This window comes from Aegilops tauschii, chromosome 2 (assembly GCF_002575655.3).
Source record: "Aegilops tauschii subsp. strangulata cultivar AL8/78 chromosome 2, Aet v6.0, whole genome shotgun sequence".
Taxonomy (NCBI): Eukaryota; Viridiplantae; Streptophyta; class Magnoliopsida; order Poales; family Poaceae; genus Aegilops; species Aegilops tauschii.
The window spans coordinates 135339638-135362332 of record NC_053036.3 but is presented as its reverse complement, the minus strand read 5'-3'; positions in this window follow the sequence as shown (position 1 = coordinate 135362332).

Here is a 22695-nt window from a genome sequence, read left to right as displayed (position 1 = left end):
AAATGAAGGACAGAAACGGTAATAAATTAGTGGTCGGTGGGTACTCGAAGTCGTGAGACCTCTGGTTGGCAGTCGCTGGCGGTGGGGGCGCATTGATTGGGCGGTGGGGTGGGGATCGCCGGAGAAAAAGCTCGGCGCGGGGGGCCTAGAGGGATGGCCGGTGCGGCGGCGGACCGGCGGTGGGGAGTGGTTTCGGGGCGGGCGGGGCGGCGTCACGGCGCGGGCCGGCCGCGGGCGGCGGGGGCCAGTGGTTCGGCCGGTGGTGGCTGGCGGCTCAGGGGGGTGGAGTTTGATGATAAACTGTAGGCCCTTGATTTCGTATCCAACGGCTGGAAAATCTAATGACCAGATATGAAAAAGTTAGTCGACTGACGTGTAGCCTCACCCCGCACGTACACATGCACGCACGCAAGACACGCACGCATGCAGGCATGCGACACTGACACGTACACATAATGAACACACGCACGCATGCAGGCGTGCAACACTGACACGTACACATGCACTCACGAACACACGCACGTACGCACACATGCATGCAACACTGAAACGTACCCTTGCACGCATGCAACACTCGCACGCCTGCATGCACACAGCACACGACGCAAGACACAGACTCAACCTATATGTGCATGCACCCTTTGTTAAGGACATGGATTGTTACGGGTATTAATCAATCTTATCTATGATAAGCAGAACATTGATGTTTGCAGCGGTCTTTATGAATCACAACGTATCAAACGGGCTATCAACATAGTAGGATTATCTACATGAAAAGGATGACGTCACACTCAATGAACAATCATCGGTTTATGAAATGCCCGCTTCTGACCGCCCTGGCCCACCAAAGGTTCCGCTACTGTGCGCTGCCTGCGTTGGGTCACTGACATGCAGGCCATGTACCCAAAGAGCCCACACGTCAGTGGAAGAACGGCGTGGTGTCCTACGTCAGAGTCGAGGGCGCCACTCGCTGCACGCCCGACTGAACACGCCTCCTTGCCGCATTCAAACGTCTCCATGAAACCCGCCCGTGTGGAAGCCGAGAAACCCACTCTGGACACACGTCCGTTCATGACCGGGCCGGCATTAAACGCAACGCTGGCCGAGCTCCTCCCGTCCGCCGTCTATTTAATCTCCTATTTAAACGAGGCCAAACACCGGCCAAGAATCGCACACCTCCGCCGCTCCCCTGTCTCCTCCTTCACCATTTTGTCCACTCTTACAATGGCTTACGAAGAGTAGTTATTCCGAACAAGCCATTTCTCTAGGTTTGTATCTTTCACACACACCCACGTAGGTGGGGGACGTGCACGAAGAGAAGAGGTGCACGCACGGCGCACGTACTCCCGCCTCTTTCCCAACCACACCCGCGCGGGTACACAGTGGAGCTCATTTCTGTACGAAAAGGCAACCCACGTGGTAATTTGCCGTGTACTGGTTGTCCACTTGGTGGAGGGAGGATTGTCTACCACGGGTGAAGAAACAAATTGCGACCTAACGCGTTATGTTAAAAAAGAGGCAAACCATGTGGGGCCTACCTTAGAGGCAAGGCTCTATACTCTGGAGTATTTTTGATGTGTCCTGTCAACTTGCAGAACGAGGAGAAGCTTGCTTAGTATGTCGTCTCCCTGCCCACGGGCACGGTGGCTCGCGGGATGAGGTGAAGCTTGCTTACTAGTAGTAGTACTGTACGCCTTACGCCCACTCCCTCGCCCACGCGCGCGGTGGCTCGCAGGACGAGGTGAAAATTTTACTACTCCCTCCGTTTACTCCTCGTCCCTACTACCTTGGTTAGAGAGATTATCATATTGTTTGGAATATATATGTCCTTTAGTACTCCCTCCATTTACTTATACAAGGCCACTATAAAAAAATACATTTTGCATCTATACCAGGCCACAAATAGTAATCGAGACAAAAGTTACTACTCCCTCCTTTCCAGTTTATGGCTCAATTTCAAAATCTCTCCAACCAAGGTAGACGGTGAGTGGTCGAATTAATTTCGTACTCCTAGTTTGCACAAGTAATTAGTACTCTTGTTTTTCTCAAGAAGTTATGTTTACCGAGGCATTAATTAGAACGAATGCATGAATGACCACTAAATTTCCATGAACTTCTACATGCATTGGTGAGTTTTCTCTTGACACTGCTTGCATCGGGTGATCTAACGCACCTCAAAATCCAACATGTGATGGTACAACTACTAGTAGTAGAATTGAGACTTCTTAGACGGAAAAACGAATGTTTTTTAGATGAGCCCTATAAACCCTAGTGGGTACGTACTCCGTAAAATCAGATTTTTCCCAAAACTATAAGTCGCTCAACCTTTATTTGCTTGTTTCCCTGCCTGCCTCCTTGCCTCGAGCAGACTATGCCAAACTCCCCTGTGTGCCGGGCGGGAAAATACCCGCCCTCGCCTTTTTTTAGTCCGGGTTTGTATCGATGGATCGCGCGAAGTAGCAAAAACCCAAGCTGTGTCTTGTACTCCTCCGTCGACGCTCGCTTTCATGAATTACGTACTTCCTGTCGCCGACATGTGGGACATATAGCAACCGGGTCGACGTGTCAAGCACCAAATAACAGTGCAGAACAGCAGGGGGGACGCACCCCAGTCGTACCGCCCCAGTAGTAGTAGTAATGAGCAATTAGACGTCAAATCACAATGCCGCACATTCCCAGACGGACAAAGCAACCATTATTTCACACTTCGGTTTGCCATCATCTCAAACCACGTAGTATTGCTTCTGCCTCAAGAGGGACACGCGCATCGCCTTGGTACATCATGACACGTGGGACCGCATGACAGGCCATGCTCCCCCGCCGATCGCTCGGTAAAATCACCTCATTTTTCCTACTATACTTCCTCCATATCGGTTTACATGGCATGCACATTGTTCTAGGTTGAGAATTTAACTGGCTATATATGTGATGAACAGTATATTTTTAGAAATTACATCCGCTTAATAATCCAATGATATACTTTTTGTGACATAGTAACTCAAATTTAGTCAGTCAAATGGATGACCTAGAACTACGTGCATGCCCTATAAACCGAGATGTCTAAAAAACGAGACGGAGAGGGTAGTTCAGTACGTATTTTTTTAGATCAATATAGTCGGGATTCACCAAGGAGCAAAACCAAGTGGTAGGATGCACCTGTCGTGTTGGCGTAGCGACTCAAGCAGGGTCAGTCCGCACACGAAATGATGACACACTTAACAGGACCCCTTTGGCCGACATGTGGCTCATCCACCGTCTTGTTCCACGTGCGATGCACAAAATTATAGTTCAGAGCAGCGGTTGGAATTGGAGGCACCCTGGTCGTAGCGCCGCAGTAGTAGAAAATGAGCGATGAGGGGTCAAATCACAAAGCCCCACCTTTCCCGCATTAAGCTGGACGGACAAAGCAACCATCATTTCACTCTAGGGCGCAAGAGCATAAAGAAAAGAGAAAACCAATGATGCGTGCGCCAGCTACCTAGGGCACTCTAGGGTAGGGGTCTCCACTACATATCATTTTTTTAAAGCGCCTCCACTACAAATCGGCTTCTCCCTCGTCCTCTTGAAGAAAACCGATGATGCGTGCGGCGGTAGGGTTTGTAGGAGTACTACTAGGGCGTGCGTGGCCACGTCGTAGTAAACGGGAGAGGGATTGAGTTCGAGTCGACGCCTTAAATATGTGTGGGCCGCTTGGTTTTAGGGGAACGAGGCAGCATTTTGGGTTTAGGGACCAGTGGAGATATAGTACGTACAAAAAATTGTGGATGTAGGTTCGACCAAAAGGCAATGATGCATGGGCCCTGCATTTTGATACACCCGGGGCCGCGTGAAATTTGCTACTCTACTCAAAACTAGTAAGGTACACATGCATTGAACGCATGAGATTTCGAAACCAAATTATGAATAAATACACACTATAGCATGTAAAGCTTTGAGTCATATATGCATGATGTAGATGTTTGTTTAGTTCTTATAGTTCATCTCATTCAAAATCAATTAGTTTTATAAAAATGTTAAGATTCATGGGGTTGTGCTTTGTAAAGCATAAAGTAAAAAACAAATAATGGCAATTCATTTAGAAAAAAATCAATTATGATACGGAAGATTCTGGAACAAAGGAGAAGTGCTTGTGTTTTGAGGTTTGTGCATTATGCTTAAGTTCAACCATGGTGTCTTCTAAATTGTACATGTGGCAGATCTGGTGGAATGTTGATGATATCCAACAGCCAGTAGTGCTCGGATTTGCCATCTCTGCACTGTTGGATTAGCTTCATCCAGCGACCATCTTTCAAGTTATTCGCACACTATATAGTTCTTGTGCCATAGTTGCCTGTCTTGGAAAAAAGCTACTAGTGGGTTGTACTAGCTATTTAGGAATAGAAGATGTATACATGGAAGTTGTAGGGAAAGAGATGACATGGAGTATCTCAATTCCTATGAGTAGGGATTGGAAAAGAGATGTCATTTGGTTGACATCATAAGAACTTTTCTATTGAATCTAGAGATGCCATGTATCTCAATTCCTATGAGGAGGGATTAGAAAAGAGATGTAATTTGGTTCATATCATAGGAACTTTTCTATTGAATATACGCTAATGTTTATTTTCCTTTGAAATTATGGGAGTATAGGAATCCATTCGTATGAACCACGTGGCTCTAAAGCTATAGAAATGATATCATGTTTATTTCCTTTGAAATGTGGAGTATATGAATCTATTCCTATGAACCAATTGGCTCTAAAGGAAAAAAATCCTATAAAAATCATATCATATAGAGTTCCTATGATATTCCTCCACACCAAAGGATGGTTCAAATTGCTGCAGGTGATGCGATGGTCTTTCTTTGTAGACTCCTCCCCCATCTTTATAGTTACCTCTCGAAGATGAATGAAATGATATATACAGGGTATTCTACATGTGCAATTTAGTACACGAAAACTCGGTAAAAGTTTGCGAGGTTTGAATTTTCAATAAAGCTATATGCACTGCATTTTGGAATGGAGGGAGCATACGGCAGTTGCTAACACTCACGTGGAAGATTTGTGTGTAGGAGGAGTGGCTGTTCTGTTAAATGACATGGCAAAACTGACACTGTCGGATGCCGATCTAACGGTTCTTACGGTGTTCGTCAGGAAAAGGCTTGTGGCGAACGTTTGTCGGATAATGATTTACGGACACATGCATTGCATTGATACGTGCCCCCCCTCTCTCACGCACGCGCACCCTCCCGAGTCCTCCCGCACCCACCGTCTATCTGCAGGTAGACGTCACACACATATGTGCTCTTCACACCCTACCCTCAGAACTTCTAAAAAACAAAAGACGTCACGCACATTTTATTTTAGCTCACATGTCACACACTTATACTATTACTCTTGTGGCGAACGTTCTTTGGGCATAGTATATTGTACTCTCACGAAGAGAAGCGGTGCACGCACGCACTAGTTCTGTCACACCCACTCACGGGTACACGTAGGAGTGCATTTTTTGAAGCTGGTACGACAAAATCACTCCACTATATATATAAGCAGGAGCCTTAGTGCTCTCTTTACTAGGTTCCTCTCGTTCACTCTCTCATGCTCTCCATATCTAAGCAAGACATAGGTGGCCACACTCTCTCTCTGCTCACGGCTGATCACAAATCCAGCCGGACAACCTCGACCGGGGCAGGGGTGTAGGTGCATCGTTCACGCTATCGTCGGTGGCTTGGGAGGAGACCAACGGCTGCCCGCGCGTCCCGATCGGCGGCCGTGTCGTTCTCTCTGAGAGAGCGCCGACTCCGGAGGGCCTCCGACCCCTTCTTCCTCCATGCGGTATTGTGGCCAAGATGCGGCCTCCCGACGCCGTTTTTGCCACATGCCGACAACCCTCAGATATATATTCCTTCGAAACCTGCCTTGCTCTACTGCCCCAGCTCCCCACTTGGCTTCGTGTGGATCTTTTTCTACTTCTGTCCGCTGTTCCAAAGCCACCTAGACTTTTACTATTATTAGAGGTAAAACTAGTTCATACAGTCGACTCTAAGAGTTGGTTCAAACAAGGAAGAAAGTGGAAAAGCTGTAGCATGAATCTAGGACTTGGTTCTAAGAGGAAACGGGGGAAAGTAGTAGATACTAGCTACCCAACCGGTCTCTTGGTTGAAAAGACGAAGAAAGCATGGTGGATGGCGAAGGGTGGGGGGAAGTGGACCTATCTCTTGGTTGAAAAAGAAAGAAAGTGACGGGTGTTGGGGGACAACGCAAATGGGAATGAGCAGGTCTAGATTTCCTGTGCTCACATAGGAAAATGTCACCGAGGAGATAAAAAATGGGACAAATGCAGACATCCTGCCTGAGTGTTTGCCGCTCTCGGCAACCACATCTGCCTCACCACTTTATGCCCCTGCTATCCCTACGCCCATATCGCTACCGTTAATGTAAAATCACATGAAGCATTAAGCAATGCCACCTAATGTCACTATAAGTAATGGTCTAGTGCCGTCGCTAAATCGAAGCAATGGCACCACCATTTTATGAAGTGCTTCCGTCTTGCTTTATTTCTCATGAATTGTGTTTTTGCAGTTACACTTAAATCTCACACCGCTAACATTGCTTCATCCCAGTGGAACTGCACAAATTTGATTGCATATTTACTGACCATGTGCTACTCTCATGATAGTAATACTAATGCTATTGTTCTGCATGTTAATCTAGTGGTAGTGTTGATGTGATGTGATGCTACTTAAGGACACTTTCATACTGTCAATCTAGTGCCAATTATAACACAATAGATGCTGCTGTTAATCATACACCACTGCAAATATCTGTCACTGTTTAAATAACCGTATTTCGTATTTGCGCAAACAGGGATGTCTGTCTCCATATCGTTTCGGGATGTCTGTCTCTGTATCGTTTCTATCCGCGCAATCAAAAGCACACACCTTAGTTTTAGTAGAACTGCGCAAAATGAGATGGCTATCCCTCGTTGCCGTCGTCTAACCACCCATCTTCCAGGTATTCCTACATTGGTAGTTACTAGGTAGAATGACCAACGCAATATAAAAGAAGTTGATTTGTACGTTTTACTTCCTGATTGTAGTGTAGGGACGAGCGAAAACAACTGCATCCTAGTCCGGAATGCACTTTCTACCAGTTCATCCATGGACCGAGGACTAGCTGGCACGGCTACACGGCGGTTTTTTGGACAGGTGCACAGACAAGAGGCATTGTGGTCTACTTATTTCTGCAAATAGCGGTGCTTAAATTTAGTGGAATGCACAGGAATTTCAGCTGGTCAGTACACTACATGGTTCAGTTCAGCATTCCAGCTGAGAACACAATTATAATTGGTTATTCTGGAATGAGAGAACCTAACCCTGGATGGTGGCAACAAGAAAAAACCAGAGTGAACTCCAGGAAATTTAAGCCTGCCGCGAGGCCCTTTGCTGAGAGAAGCCTTGCTTGTTTTTTCCTGATTTGTAAACCTTCTCACAACTTTGTCTTTTGCTGTGAACTAGTATATGTTTGTTATGTTTTATGAATCATTGAGATGTATAAAATTGCTTAACTTATGCTTTTCAAGTTTTTTATGAAGCCAAGTTTAATGTGAGTGTTCCACATGAATGCTGGACTAGCGTGTGAACGTTTGGAATTTACATTGTGGCCTCAATTAACTGCATGAACCACTGTAACAAGATACATAGTTGCTTATATGTCAGATAGCATATTGTTGATTGTTAGTTGGTCGATAGCCTAGTGTTGAAGCGAGTTGAGCCAATGTGCCGTGTTTTGCACAACTGCTTACAAGTGGGGTAGCACCAGCATTGTTTACAAGTACTTATGTATACGTCGGCGCACAGTTCTCGAACGAGTACTCTATTTCATGAAAACACACACTGCTCGTATGATAAAACTAGTGAGGACGCATCTGTTTCGGCAACAATTACGATGATTCACGGGCACACAAAAGTAGCAGCAGTTCCCATAGACGGATTCAAACAGAGTACTAGCCCCAGAGGGCTCGATAACAGGCAAGGTTCGGATAATTAGACACAATCCAAACTACTATTAAACACTAACTGGGGCAAATATTTCATGCCTCGATCTAATTTGGGCTGGACACAAGACGGACCTTGCCATGAACATCATCGAGGACGTCCGGCAGCAGCTCAATCCTGTGAACCTTCATGAAGACAACCTTGTGGCCTTGCCACTCATAAACTTGTTTGTGGAGGCATGCCACGTCATCTTCCTGCATAAGCTTGACAAGAACAGTATGCCTCACAAACGAAGGAGTAGCATTGAACTTCTTGTGCTTCAGTACACCCTGGACAACACGCCTGGCAACAGTGAGGCTGGAATACAACTCTTCATTGGTATAAGCGCAAATGGCTTCCAGGATCCAACAGCCTAAAAACTCTGTTTTCCCATTGCGTATATTCAGGTCATCCGCCTCATAGCAAGTGACATGTACAACCAGACAATCCTTGTCTGCATCAGGGCTCTAATTGAAACAGAAACAAATTCTGAATTACTTTCCAGTATAAGAAACACAAGTTATTTAAACCACTATGTATAGCATGGCATCGAAGCTAATAAAATTTTGCATTATTCATCACCACATACTTAGATGAAAAACCACAAACGAGATCGGCAAAGAAGAAAATCACCTTGGGCAGCTCAGCGGGGGGGGGGGGGACACATCCTCGAAGGGGGAAAACTGCTCCTGCAGTGCCACGGGGGCTGTAACCTCAAACGGGGTGTTGACCATCTCAGTAGTGGCCGTGAGCGTATCTGGGGTCAGCTCGGTGGCTGCCTCCATCTTCTTGGAGCTCTCTGTCTCGTGGGGATCAGCCTCCCGCGTCTGCTCCAATATCGGCAGATCTTTGCCTGGTTCCCCTTGGTCCATCATGAAACTGACGAATACTAGGAGACCACTGAAAGGAAAACACAATCGCAATGACAATGAAACAAAAAAGAGAGTGAGGATCGGTTACTGCTTTGCAAAAGTTTTTTTTCTCTGAAGGAAAATATACCAACATCACGGATCCGCTTACCTTCCCTTCGTTGGGAGAGAAGAACAGTGGCAGATGCGAGTGTTGCCTTTCTTGAAGACGGTGAGGGAGAAGGGGATTCAACGAAGAGTGAAATGATGGTTGCTTCATCCGTGAAACTTAGACTGCGGGGAGGTGGGGTTTTGTGATACGACGGCTCGTTATTGCCGCGCTATGACCGGGGTGACTCTCCGTCTGCATACTGCCTTCTAATTTGGTGGATGGCATTTGGGCCCGCGCGCTGCATGGCCCGCATGTCTATGAACAAAAGTATAACAGCATTCAGTAGAGGGAGACGTTTCGATGACCTAGGGGGAGCCAGAAGCGGTATTGTATCCACTATACTAGTAGTAATTGTTTTTTGGGTAGCTGTAGAGTGTCTCCACTGTACTAGTGGTAATTGTTTCTCTGGGCCCAAGACAAAACAGCCCATCCACCCGAGTAAATAGTAAAATCAATTCAAAAGTCCATATATTTACTGAATGAGAGGCGCTACCCACACCCTGCACACCGCCCCCCAAAAAAACATGGGTGTTCTTCTTCCTCCTCACTCCCACCCACCTCACGTCAGCTCGCTCCACTCGTACCCCCAAATTACTCACCTCACTCCTACAGAAAACACCAGCTCCCCTTCTTCCTCACTACTACAGAAAAACCCCAGCTCCCCTTCTTCTTCACTCGCACTACAACTAGGCTCGTCATTCATTACTCTGCTCAAATCCGTGAGCGCGACGCGACGCCCTCGAGGAAAATGGAGTCGGCTGACCCCAGCGCCAAGAAGATGAGGCTCCCGCCAGCGGCGACGGCTGTTGTAGATCCCGCACCCGGCAGCGCGGGGAGAGCGGCGACCCCGCCCCCACCGGATCCCAGGAACCCGTAGAATCTCGGGTGGACCGCATCAGCGATCTCCCGGACGCCGTCCTTGGGGAGATCATCTCGCTTCTCCCCACCAAGGATTGCTACCGCACCCAAGTCCTCTCAATTCGGTGCCGCCCTCTATGGCGCGCCATGCCCCTTAATCTCGACGGTCGTCAGCTATCTCTCTTTGATGATTTTGAAATCCCCAGAGCCATCATCTCCTCCCACCAGGGCTCCGTTCAAAGCCTCTGCATCCCGTCATGCTACCTGAGCAAGCATACCATGCCCTGCACGGTGGACGCCTGGCTGAAATCCCCTGAATTCATAGAACTATAGCTGATTGAGTCTACTATTCGCCTAGAAATCACCTACCAGATACCAAACGCCATCTACCTGTGCCCTCAGCACCGATGTCCATATCTTGCGGTTTTCCTCCTCTCTCCACACCGCCACCTTTGCGCTGTGCGACCTACCAGACAATCTGGTACTAACCTTCGACTCCCATTTCTCAAGAAACTTTCACTTGTGCAGGTTTGTATATCAGAGGCCTCATTGCACAGCATCGTCCACTCCAGTTGCCCTGCCCTGGAGTGCTTGGTGCTTGTTTTCACAATTAGAATCAGTTGTCTCCAAATAAAGTCGCCTAACCTTATAAGAATTGGAATTTGTTTTGACGGAAGGCAGCTCATCATCCAAGATGCCCCTTCACTTCAAAGGTTGATCCTTGATTCTAGTTATTCACGGTTGCAAATAACCGTCCTCTCTGCGCCTAAACTGGAGACCTTGGGTGTAATACATGATCTCTGTGCTCATTTCAATATGGTGTTTGGCTCCACAGTTCTTCAGGTACTTTACATTATCATCTACACTTGTAACCATAAGCTGCATTTTAAATTTCTGCGCATAAGTTATATGTCATCTTGGAGTACACATTTTGTACCAATATTATGTTCTATGCTCAATGAAGAGTTTCTCCATGGATGGCCTATCAATGGTGCTGGATTCTGTCAAGATCTTATATATTCAAATGAATAGTTTTGATCTGAACAAGATTATTGGCTTGCTGCAATGCTTTCCATGTCTGGAGAAGTTGTATATAAAGGTGTCGGTGTGGAACGACACCTATGGGTTCACAAGAATCCCTACTACGGTTGCCGGGGCGTAGGGTTGTGAGAAGAGCAGGATTAGTAATCAGCACAAGGATCGTTTACCCAGGTTCAGGCTGCGAGGATGCGTAAAACCCTAGTCCTGCTTTGGTGGATGTATTGAGTGTTCTTGTGTTCTTGAGCTAGCTACGGGGTGTAACGAGCCCAGAAGAGCCGAATCCTTCTCATGGCCGCCTTGGGCCTCCTTTTATAGGAAAAGGGGCTGCCACAGTGGCACACAGGAGGTGGAAAGGTAACAGTGTTGTGAGCTTATCGCTTGGATTATAGGACAAGTCGCATTTAATGCGCCGCTGAGCTGTCCCCTAGCTTTATCGGGGACGAGGGCGAGGCCCGTCCCGTCCGTCACCGCTCCTCCTCGCTTCGACACGAGCCCTGGCCAGCGATGCGTGCTGCGCCATGTAGGCAGGCAGGCAGCTGAGGTGGCGCTGTGGTGGAGCCTTCAAGAAGATCTACATGCCGCCATGCAGGCGCTTGATGAGTTGGCCTGGGAGCTGCGTGTTGCCACGCAGGTGCCTGCCCAGCTGGTTGCACTACAAAAAATACACTTCCGTGATGATACGTGTTTGTCACAGTAGGTCGCGTTTTTTGTCATGCATGTACATCCATGACGATTTTATGACAGAATCAAGATAGTCATACCTGTGCTGTCATAGAAGTGTTCCATGACATTACCAAAATTATCATCACGGAAGTGTCCACTTCCATGACGATAAATCGCGCGTCACAGAAGTGCTTTTGTCAAGGGTGACCGACACGTGGCATCCACCGTAACAGAACGCTGTTAAGCTATCGGGTCGGGTTTTGGATCTGATAACCCGTTAACAGCCCCGACCAATTGGGATTTTCCACGTGTAAAATCATCATTGGCTGGAGGAAACACGTGTCGGCTCATCGTTGGGACAGATGTCATCCACTCATTGGACGGAAGGTGCCTATGATACGTCGACACGTGGCACGGCCCAAAAGAGGCCCATTCCTGTGAAAAGGCCGGCCCGTTTGACTTGGTCAAAAGGTGGCGGGCCAGCCCATGGAAAGTGTGTTAACAACCTGTTCGCATATAGCCCATTTACAGCCCGCTAACCCAAGGCCCGTTACGCCCTATCCGAATTAGGCCCAGTAGCGTCATCTGGGCCATCCAATATGATTCCAGCCCGTTTTCACTTCTCGCGCATGTATGGCCCATGACGTCTTTCGGCCCATATGAGGCCCTATGTAACTCTTGGCCTATTAATGGCCCGTGGTGAAACTGGAACGTAATGAACAGTGTATCACTTTACACCCATTAACGGCCCATGGTGAAACTGGCCCGTAATGAACAGTGTATCACTTTATACCCATTAACGGCCCGTTATTCCGTTGGGCCGTTTCCAGCCCATGTTATCTTTCGGCCTTCTCAGAGCCCATTTATTCTTGGGCTCATTTCCAGCATTCGTTTACTTACGGCCCGTTACTGTCATTTTCTGCTTGTGGGCCAAATTCAGCCCGTGGTTACAGTCGGCCCGTTTGTGGTCCGTTAATACGTTGGGCCATTTTCATAGTGTCATCAAATACGGCCTATTAACGATGGCCCGTTATGGTCGGCCCATGAACGGACGATTCCAACTCTTGCCCGTTTACGACCATAATGCGGTCTGTTTGGCCCATGTTTGGCCAATCGATCATACGGCCCATATAAGGCCCATTGTTTCTATGGCCCGTAGAAGGCCCATTGTTTCTACGGCCCATAGAAGGCCCACTGTTTCTACGGCCAGTAGGAGGCCCAGTGTCACTGCAGTAAATATTAGCCCATGGTTATTGTGGCCTAGTTTTTAAAAATAGGTTATTGCAGCCACTAGCTAACCGCGGAAAAAGAACTGCAATGACTACAAGCAAACAAATAAACAAGACAACAAGGAAATAAATAAGCAAGCAACTAACGCTAGGCTATCACGGCTATTACACATATTACATCCACTGGGCATCAAAGTTCGCCACCAGTGCAAATATAGGGAACAAAGTAGCATATCATATACACTGGTTGTCAAAGTTGGCGACCAGCGCAAATAAACGCCGGAGCAAAACAAATCCAGAACTGAAACCACTTCAGAAGATCTCAAGAAACAATATCCTGGGTACCCATAATGCTGGCAAGATGCTTAGCAATCTTATTAACTTTCTCTTGTTTGGACCTTAAATCCTCCAGCGCTTGCTATTGCACCAGAAAATATGCATCTGAATTCTGCAGGGACTTCCTCAGTCCTTCAGCTTCCTGTCGCAGCACATCTGATCGATGTCTTTCAACTTGAAGTTGAGACTCAAGAAGACGAACTGATTCAGGCAGCGAGTTCGAAGAGGTTGTGCCAGCAGTAGTGGCCAGTAACTCGAACACTACATCAAGACAGGACTTTTGGGTTCCCTCACTGTCGTCAAGATAGTTTTTATCAGCTTTCTTGGAGACCAACAGGGATGTCTCACTATCTTGAACCTTATCTACATTACTTCCTTTACCATTGGATAACGTGGTACTGTTCTCCAATATTTTGTCCGCATTCTAAAAGAGAAACAAGCAAACACATCACATGTTTACCATGTTGTATATGAAACTCATTTTGGTAAATGAGTTCAGTAGTAAAGTGGACAGGATAACAGCATGAAACAAACATATATCTATGTACCATGGTCACTTTATGGTCTATATCATTCTAGTTTTTGTTGCCAAATCAAGATAGAGACACAGTTCAAATAATATTTGTTCAAGACAAAGCATAATAGACAGAATATAAGTGCGGGTAACTATAGAGCAATAACAACACTTGTAATGTGCATGATGTAACAGCCCCAAAATTGGGTTATCAATTTTTGTGCTGTTATTCTCTCCTAGCACTCATTTTCAAAATTTTCTCCTGAGTTCGCTGGATGACTCTGAGATATTTTGTCATTTCCAACCTTTCAAAACCTTGCTCATGTCTTTTTCAGTGGGCAAGACCTCATTTGCATCAGGTCAAATCCTCTCAAACCCAAATTTTTGGAATTTGGATAGGTCCTTTGTGCTAACAAAGGAGCCATCATTTTCCTTGATCTCTTGATCCTCCCAATTGTTCCCAGAGATCCTCCTATCTTTCTGAACCTTGGATATGCAAAAATATTGCTAAGTCCCATGCAATATTTTTGAATTGTGATTTATTCCTTTTCTTGCCTTTCTGAGGAATAAACTCCAAAGGCATAGCTAGCCATCTCCTAAATTCATGAGAATTGGTGGAGTTGATACTTATGCCTAATCCAAGCTTTGGCAAGTATATTGGCCATAATTAAATATGGAAAATTGCCTTTTCCTATTTAATGCCAATATTGCATTTCTGCCAATTTCCAAAAGAACTACTATTTTTATAGCAGATAAAATTCCCACATAAATTGTGGAGCTTGTCCTTGCTATATAATCACTAGTTCCATCCTAATATCATGATTCCACAGTTCAAAATTTGGCACATGATCCAATGCAAGTTTTTGCCTTCTCTGAAATTTTGCAAAGGAAGTGCTTTATTGTTAAGTCCAATTGAGCTGCAATTTGGCAGGGTGTTTAGCATTGTTAAATAACCCATGGATGCCAAAGATGAGCTCAATCCATTCACCCTAGCTCCCTGTGCAATTTTTCGAAGTTTCTGACCAGAACACAAGTTTGTCAAGGAAGTACCTTCATAGTGTTTCCAAATGGGATGAAAATTTTCCATCCTCTCAAGTATCGCAAATAATTATCCTCCACCCAAATTCAGTTCATTTCATTGAACTATGTGAGCACAAGAGCAATTCTTGTTTTCTGTCCAAATTTTCAGTTTGTGAAGCAAGTGTATTTTATCTTGCTCCATTATGGCTGATAATGTTTCCAGGCCTTCTTCTACTCATATAACCTATCTCCACAAGATTGTGGCTCATTTCACTTGACCAATTGCCCTGAGGATTTTTCTGAAGTTTTTGGACAGAAATGATAGCTGTGAAGGAAGTACCATTTTGGTGAGTCCATTTGGTTTGAACTTTTTACACCATCATGGTATGTTCAAATCATCAGGCTTTGCCAAGTTATAGCCCAATCCATCACTCCTAGTGAGTGTTTCATCATGATTAAGATTCTGGGTCAGTTTTGATGGTTGTACAACAACTATGGTAAATAGTTGTCCATTTTACCTCAAAACTCCCAGGACCGTAGTCCTTTCTACCCCAAGCCTCCCGGACATCAAGTTTACCATTTACCCTCTCTGGTTTAATCTCTAGGATGTTGCCAAGTTTGCAACAGCAAACTTGTGGAGCTTGTTTCACTCATCTTCATTTGTCTCTGCCCGATCTTTCACCATGGTAACACTCCACGCTGGAAGGACTACGCGGTAGACATGAACTTACATCAGTAAAAACCCCAGAGCGCGCCATGCCAGTGGTGACTACGAGGGCAGCAAGCCAGAACGGTGGTCTAGCCACTATTGTCGTCGGCAGCGCTACTCCGACCGTCCCTGGCCTCGCCATTAATGTCCTACAGCTCCCCCTCGTCGTCGTCTTCCCACTGGACCGCTGCCCCCTTCGTTTTATTCTCCGGAGAGCCGTGCCAACGACCGGAATAGTGCGCTCCTGTGCATCGTCGTCTTCCTCCCCGATGTCCTCTTCCTCCGTTCGTTCGCAAGCTTTGCTCGTCTCCGTGACTCTCTGGCGCTCGTCCCACCCCCCCCCCCCCCGGGACAGCTGCGGCCGGCAGAGCCTCGGCCGGACGCGCTCGGCGTAGACCAGCTCGGGTGCCTTTGCCCCGGCTATAAATAGCCCGCCCTCGAGCCTCTGGAGATCGTCAGCAGCCTCTCCCCGCTTCTCTACGCCTCCCCCACCCCTCCTCTTGTCCCCGGAATCGCTCCTCGACCTCCACCGTCGCCATAGCTGCTGCCTCGGGTCTCCCCCGATTCCGGCGATGCCGTGCTTCCCTCTCCGTTCTCTCACCACCACCGCATCCCCCATGCTCCAGTGAGCCGCCCCATAGCCTCGGCTTCCTCTCTCCCTCACCAGAACCCCATGTTCACCGGCGGCCGAACCCACCCTCCGCCGTGGGCCGTGCAGCTCCCTCCCCGGTGTTCCTCGGCGGAAGCTAGCACCACCCTGAGGTGCCCCTCGCCGGCCTGAGCATTTTGGTAGGTCGCACGACCCGCGAGGTGGCCGGAGTGGCCGGCGATCCTCGTCGGGGCGATCCCCTGCCTCGGCTCGTCGCGCCCCCGAGCGGGAAGAAGAAGAAGGCCAGGCGGGCCCCGCCCAGCGTTGACCCTTTCTCTGGGCCCTGCCTGTCGGCCTCTGCACGCTGACCGGGCCGGCTCGCTGAGCTGGCGTAAGTGGAGAAGCCCCGTGCGAATGCGCTTTCGTTTCTCGAAAGCGTACTTCGTCGCGGCTTTAGAGAGAAATGTCTTTTCGTTTTCTGAAAACGTACTTTCTGTCGCCTGCGGACAGTAATGCGCTTTCCTTTAGTCGAAAGCGTATTCCTCCTCTTCTTCGGGCCAGAATGCGCTTTCCTCTCTGGAAAGTGTATTTCTGAGAAAGACGCGATCTGTTTTTCTGTCAGGGGCCAGTTTGTAAGGATTTTCTTTACAGATAGGTCCCTGGTAGTTAAACGGTCATATCGTTTTACCCGTAGCTCCAAATCAGGTGATTCCAAAGCCCACGTCTTCTTTTCGTCGAGCCCGTTCCGTTGATATCATTTTCATAATATTTTCACCCAGTGAAAATGACCATTTTGCCCTTGCCCGTAAACATCCCCCTCCGAGAGAGAACTGTTTCCGGCAAATCTTTTTGCGATCGTTTCACACTTCTTCCCGGAGTATTTGTCGACCCCCAGGCAAGCCAACCTCTTATCATGAGCCGCGAACTTGCATGTTGACTTTGCTTGCACCTTGTGTGTGTGTAGTTGCAGTTGTTTTATATCATTTTCATCGGCAGTTATTTCTTTATGCCTATCTTGCATGCTTGTGTTTTCATGATATCTTTTGCCATGCTAATTAAAATGTTGTTATTGATAATGCCATGTCACTACTCTACTTTATTTGCATGTCATCGTTATACAATGTTATGAGGATTGTAATGCACCGTTGATATGCTATTACTTGGTATTGTCATGTTTTTTATGCTATAGCTGTGCACTTGAGTAGTTCAATATTTTGTTCATGCAATCGTATGCTGCATGCTCATTGTTGCATTCATGTTCATGATGATGGAGAAGGAATTAAAATTACTTAATAATAACAAACCTCCTCCGTCATCGATGGGATCGAGTCATAGTGCCACCAAATCGAACTTTTTCAGTGCAGCCACATTTGCCTTTGTGGGAAGGCCTTAATGCGAGCTATTGTCGTGACCTCTCGCCGGTGCCTCCCACTAGGGAAGGTTATGGGCGTGCTTACCCTGATCAGGTAAGCGGACATAACCTTGTGTGCTCGTTTTTGAGATTTTTGGTACCAGTCCCCGAGTGGGAGTGTCCCCGAGTGGGAGTTGACCACGATGGTGGTCGGGGTGTCTTTGGTAGACACGGGGCCACCCAGGACCAGCCCGTTGGGGATTGGGTCGGAGTGGCTGGGAGAGCGTCATGGCAGTAGGTTGGTTTCGTCGGAATGCCGTTGGTCCACCCGAATGGGATGACGAGGCCATGGGTTCCGTGGTGTGGGTACAGTGTGCTACCTCTGCAGAGTGTATAAAGTCTATCGATAGCAACAGTTCGTAGTAGGTCCCACTATCAGGTCTTGGTCGAAATGGAGGATAAACCTGAAATAATTAAATTGGTAAATAAATATGTGATAACAGGAATATGGTAACTTGAACTATGAGATAGTCGTGAGGAGTCACGACGATATCTTGATGATGAGATAAGTGGTTGTGATCGCCGTAAGGATCACGAGCCAAATATTGGTCGTGGTTGTGATCGCCGTAAGGATCACGGTTGGAGACCAAGTGTTGGTCGTGGTTGTGATCGCCGTAAGGATCACGAGTTGTTCTTGAGAAGGACCAATTTGGTGGTGTGTTTGTGATCCAGAGATGATCACAGTTGATGAGAGTCCGAGGGACTCGGTGCACAAGTTTGGTTGCATTGCTGGAATAATATATCATTATTTGCATTTAAAGAACCATGATAGAACAGAAGATGATTGCATAATGTTAACATGCTATGTCTGCATTGGATATTATTGGTAGTTTAATTTCAGCATAGTTTCTTGATGCCATGCTATGCTTTGATTGACATGTTAAGTTATGCCATGATTGAGATAAAATTCTATGTTTTGCTATTACAATGTTATAATCATGTTCTGATATGCCATGTCATTGCCATGTTAGTAGATGTTATGATTTTGTTCATGCTTAGTTGATTTTTATCATGCCATGTTTAGTGATTGATATGAGATAGGGTGTTGCATGCGCTCGGTTCTTGCTTTGTCTTCTGCTTGTTTGGATGCTATGTATTTGGTTGTCTTGCAAGTACATTCAATGTACCGACCTGGCGTGTCATGCCAGTTTTGTAGGTCGTACCCGTATTGCTCGCTTGATCCGTTATGCTAGGCCGTAATCTTGCCAGTCCTGTGAGTTGTGGAGCCCAGCCAGAGTTGTTATGCTTCCAAACCAAGACTTCCGCCGCCATTTAAATAGACTTCCGCTGTCAGTTTATAGCCTTAGGGCTATGCCAGATGATTGTATTCATCAATGATGTACTCTTCTATACATGTATTTGATGAATATTCTTGTACCTGGAATGTTGTATCTTGGACCTGTCGTGCGTCAGGTGTTATCCTGGGCTGACGTGCGAAGGCCCCCTGCTCCATGCGGATCGGGGTGCCCCAGGGCATGGTATCAGAGCAGCCAGGCTGGCATAGGTTATCCTAGCATTAGATCACCGCTACCATTAACCAGTAATGGCCCTAAGGGATTTGACCCATCCCTGCATCCGGCATGGCCATTGTTAATCAACAAGTGGTGCAGTCGGGATGGACATGTCATCACCCCGCTGTCCCCGCCTAGTTATCCGTGGTGCGAATAGCAACCATATCCTTTCTGGTCGGCCACACCGCTCACCCTTCGCCATTAAGGGGAAGGGGCCACACCATGCGGGCATGTCCCGCATAGCTGCCTATAAAAGCCTCCTTCCCGCTTGCCGTATCGCTCACCCCTCATTCAACCATGTCCCTGCAGAGAAGCCTAAATAGTAGCACTCCAGCCATAACTGGCACCTTCAAAGCTCCCAAGTTTCACAGCCGCACCGGTGCCGTCAACCACCCCGGCTTTCCACCCCTTCTTGCTGAGATGCTCACCAAAGCCTTTGGCTGTATAGCTAGCCCCGATTACCTGGTGTTCCAATCGGCACCCGTCCCTCACCTTCATCGCTTCGATGCAAGAGTGTGCATCAGCCTAGTAGCGGATGGCCAGCCGTTGGTTTTTCAGGGTAGAGCTATGCCTACCTCTGATTTAGCCATTCAGGCCGCTGCTGTGGAGGCTATGCTTCACCTCCAAACCAGATACCCGCATATGGTAGCAAGGCGTGATTTCTGCTTCTACCCCATTGTGACAGAGGTAGGAATGCAGCCTTCTCCCGCTAGCCAAGGAGATGACCACGCAATCGCTCGCCTGGTGTAGTATATTACCGCCCAGAGGATGATGATTTCCCAGATGCTTGCCGAGTTTTGAACTCTGGACAACGATGCAGTGCGAGTCGTCAAGGAAGCTTACCGTGAGGCTCGTAAATTCGCATCTCAAGTCATTTGTCCAATGCCATCCGAACCAGTGCTGTCCTCTCAACCCGTGTTGTGGCCTAGACCCAACATCGTTACCCTCGACAAGGCTCTTTTACGGATCCACCAACAGCATTTGCTCGGATCAATTTCAGCCACACCCCCAGCAGCCGAACCCCAACCCATAGTGATGTCGGACGATGAAGATGGAGATTGGCTCAGTCTTCGTCCTCCCGGAGAGCCCCAGCAAGGCAAGTCCTCTGCATGACCTCAGTCACGGAGTAAGATGATCAGTCTGTCGGTTCATCCTCGATATGAGGATAGAACTATGTATCCCGGAATGAGTTGTTTCGTTTAGCGCGTAGCGCGTTCGTGCTTTGTTGTATGCTGGTACTGTTGTAATCCATATGCTATGTTCTATGTATGCTTTTGTGCTTTTTGTATTGTTTTTGCTTGTCTCTCTATCAAGCAGAAATGTTTGACAGGGTTGACACTGTGTTGCTAACAAGATTTTAATTAGTAGATCACATACACTAAAATAACCCTGACTCATCTCGCGTCTATAATAAAATGCGCGCTGGTGTAGGTATATGTATACCAGAAGTACATATCCTCACTAGCATTAACACACTCTAGTATGATTTGTCTGGTGTGTTTCTCTGTTGCATGATTATTGCCTCTGTCTATTTGCTAGTTTAGATTTTACTGCATACTACACGCATACCCGATTCACCCACGAGTACGTTCGGGCAGTACTCGGGGGAATGCAAAGTCACATATCCCTATCTATCTGTGCATACACCGTGTGCCGGATTTCCAACTCCAGAAACCTCGCAGAGGCATTTCTGCTTGGAAATTCCTCGTCCCTAATTCTTTTCCCTGATTTCATTTCTGGAGGAACACTGCCACCTTTATTCGATCCAGCACATCTACCCTGATACAAGTTTCAACTCGATTCTACCTTGACACCTACATTTCATGGAGCTATCCGCGAAATTTTTCCGTACCCCGTGTGATTCTTGAGCTGGCGCAGCCACCTCACCTGCATCTGGACCCCCACCACCACCGTCACTGCCTTGCGTGGTGCAGGTAGATCGCCACCACCGCTCCACCGCAGCACGCGATTACTCCGCCGGCGCAAAGCGACGGAGAATCAAGCGTGGCGGAGGACCACCCAGTGCGCCATCTTCTCCCGCGTCTCGAGCCACCACACCGAGCCGCGCGTTGTTCCGAGCTTGCTCATTCCTGATGAGAATCAGCAGGAGGAGTGATGAGCCGATCAGTGTGCCCAGCAGCGCTGCGAGGAACAACTATAGCGCCACCAGGAACACCTCCTCGCCGAAGGAGCTCGGCTCGATCTCGCCCAAACCGAAGAGGTAGTAGAGCGGCATTGTGTTTGTGCGTTGGAGGAGAGTCGCGCTGTCGTCTTTTATAACCCAACCCCAGTGTACGGTGAGTGAGGTCCAGGAGAACCGTTCGTCGCTCGATCACCGGCGTCCAGGAGGCGAATCCGGGAGCAGTGCCGAGAAGGTGCTGGCCCGCGACGTGAGTGCTCGCTGCACCGGCGTCGTGCACGCCGCGCACTATGGCTCTAGGGTCCTCATCGCCCTAGGAGCTAGATACGCGCTGCGCCAAGCCGCACGCGGAGCGGCATCATAGGAGAAGCAGCAAGCCGGAGGTAGAAGAAGGAGGCTGCCAGTGGGCCCTGGACCCACGTGTCAGCAGGTGAAACCACTGTTCATTGGGTGCATCCAGTATTTTTTTCGGGATTTTGATCTCGAATGCCCCTAGCCGTGAATATAACCAGGTTTGCCTCTTCTCTCTTTGGGTGTACCAATTATCGGTGCCCCCAACTCGTTTGAATTTAACCAAAGGGTTAAAAATTAACCCCGAGGTTTTTCCCCTGAGTGGTTATCCTTTCATTTGTGCCGTAACCCTAGGAATCTCGAGGACGAGATTCTTTTTAAGGGGGGAAGAGTTGTAACAGCCCCAAAATTGGGTTATCAATTTTTGTTCTGTTATTCTCTCCTGGCACTAATTTTCAAAATTTTCTCCTGAGTTTGCTGGATGACTCTGAGAAATTTTGTCATTTCCAACCTTTCAAAACCTTGCTCATGTATTTTTCAGTGGGCAAGACCTCATTTGCATCAGGTCAAATCCTCTCAAACCCTAATTCCAAATTTTTGGAATTTGGATAGGTCCTTTGTGCTAACAAAGGAGCCATCATTTTCCTTGATCTGTTGACCCTCCCAATTGTTCCCAGAGATCCTCCTATCTTTCTGAACCTTGGATATGCAAAAATATTGCTAAGTCCCATGCAATATTTTTGAATTGTGATTTATTCCTTTTCTTGCCTTTCTGAGGAATAAACTCCAAAGGCATAGCTAGCCATCTCCTAAATTCATGAGAATTGGTGGAGTTGATACTTATGCCTAATCCAAGCTCTGGCAAGTATATTGGCCATAATTAAATATGGAAAATTGCCTTTTCCTATTTAATGCCAATATTGCATTTCTGCCAATTTCCAAAGAACCTACTATTTTTATAGCAGAGAAAATTCCCACATAAATTGTGGAGCCTGTCCTTGCTATATAATCACTAGTTCCATCCTAATATCATGATTCCACAGTTCAAAATTTGGCACATGATCCAATGCAAGTTTCTGCCTTCTCTGAAATTTTGCAAAGGAAGTGCTTTATTGTTAAGTCCAATTGAGCTGAAATTTGGCAGGGTGTTTAGCATTGTTAAATAACCCATGGATGCCAAAGATGAGCTCAATCCATTCACCCTAGCTCCCTGTGCAATTTTTCGAAGTTTCTGACCAGAACACAAGTTTGTCAAGGAAGTACCTTCATAGTGTTTCCAAATGGGATGAAACTTTTCCATCCTCTCAAGTATCTCAAATAATTATCCTCCACCCAAATTCAGTTCATTTC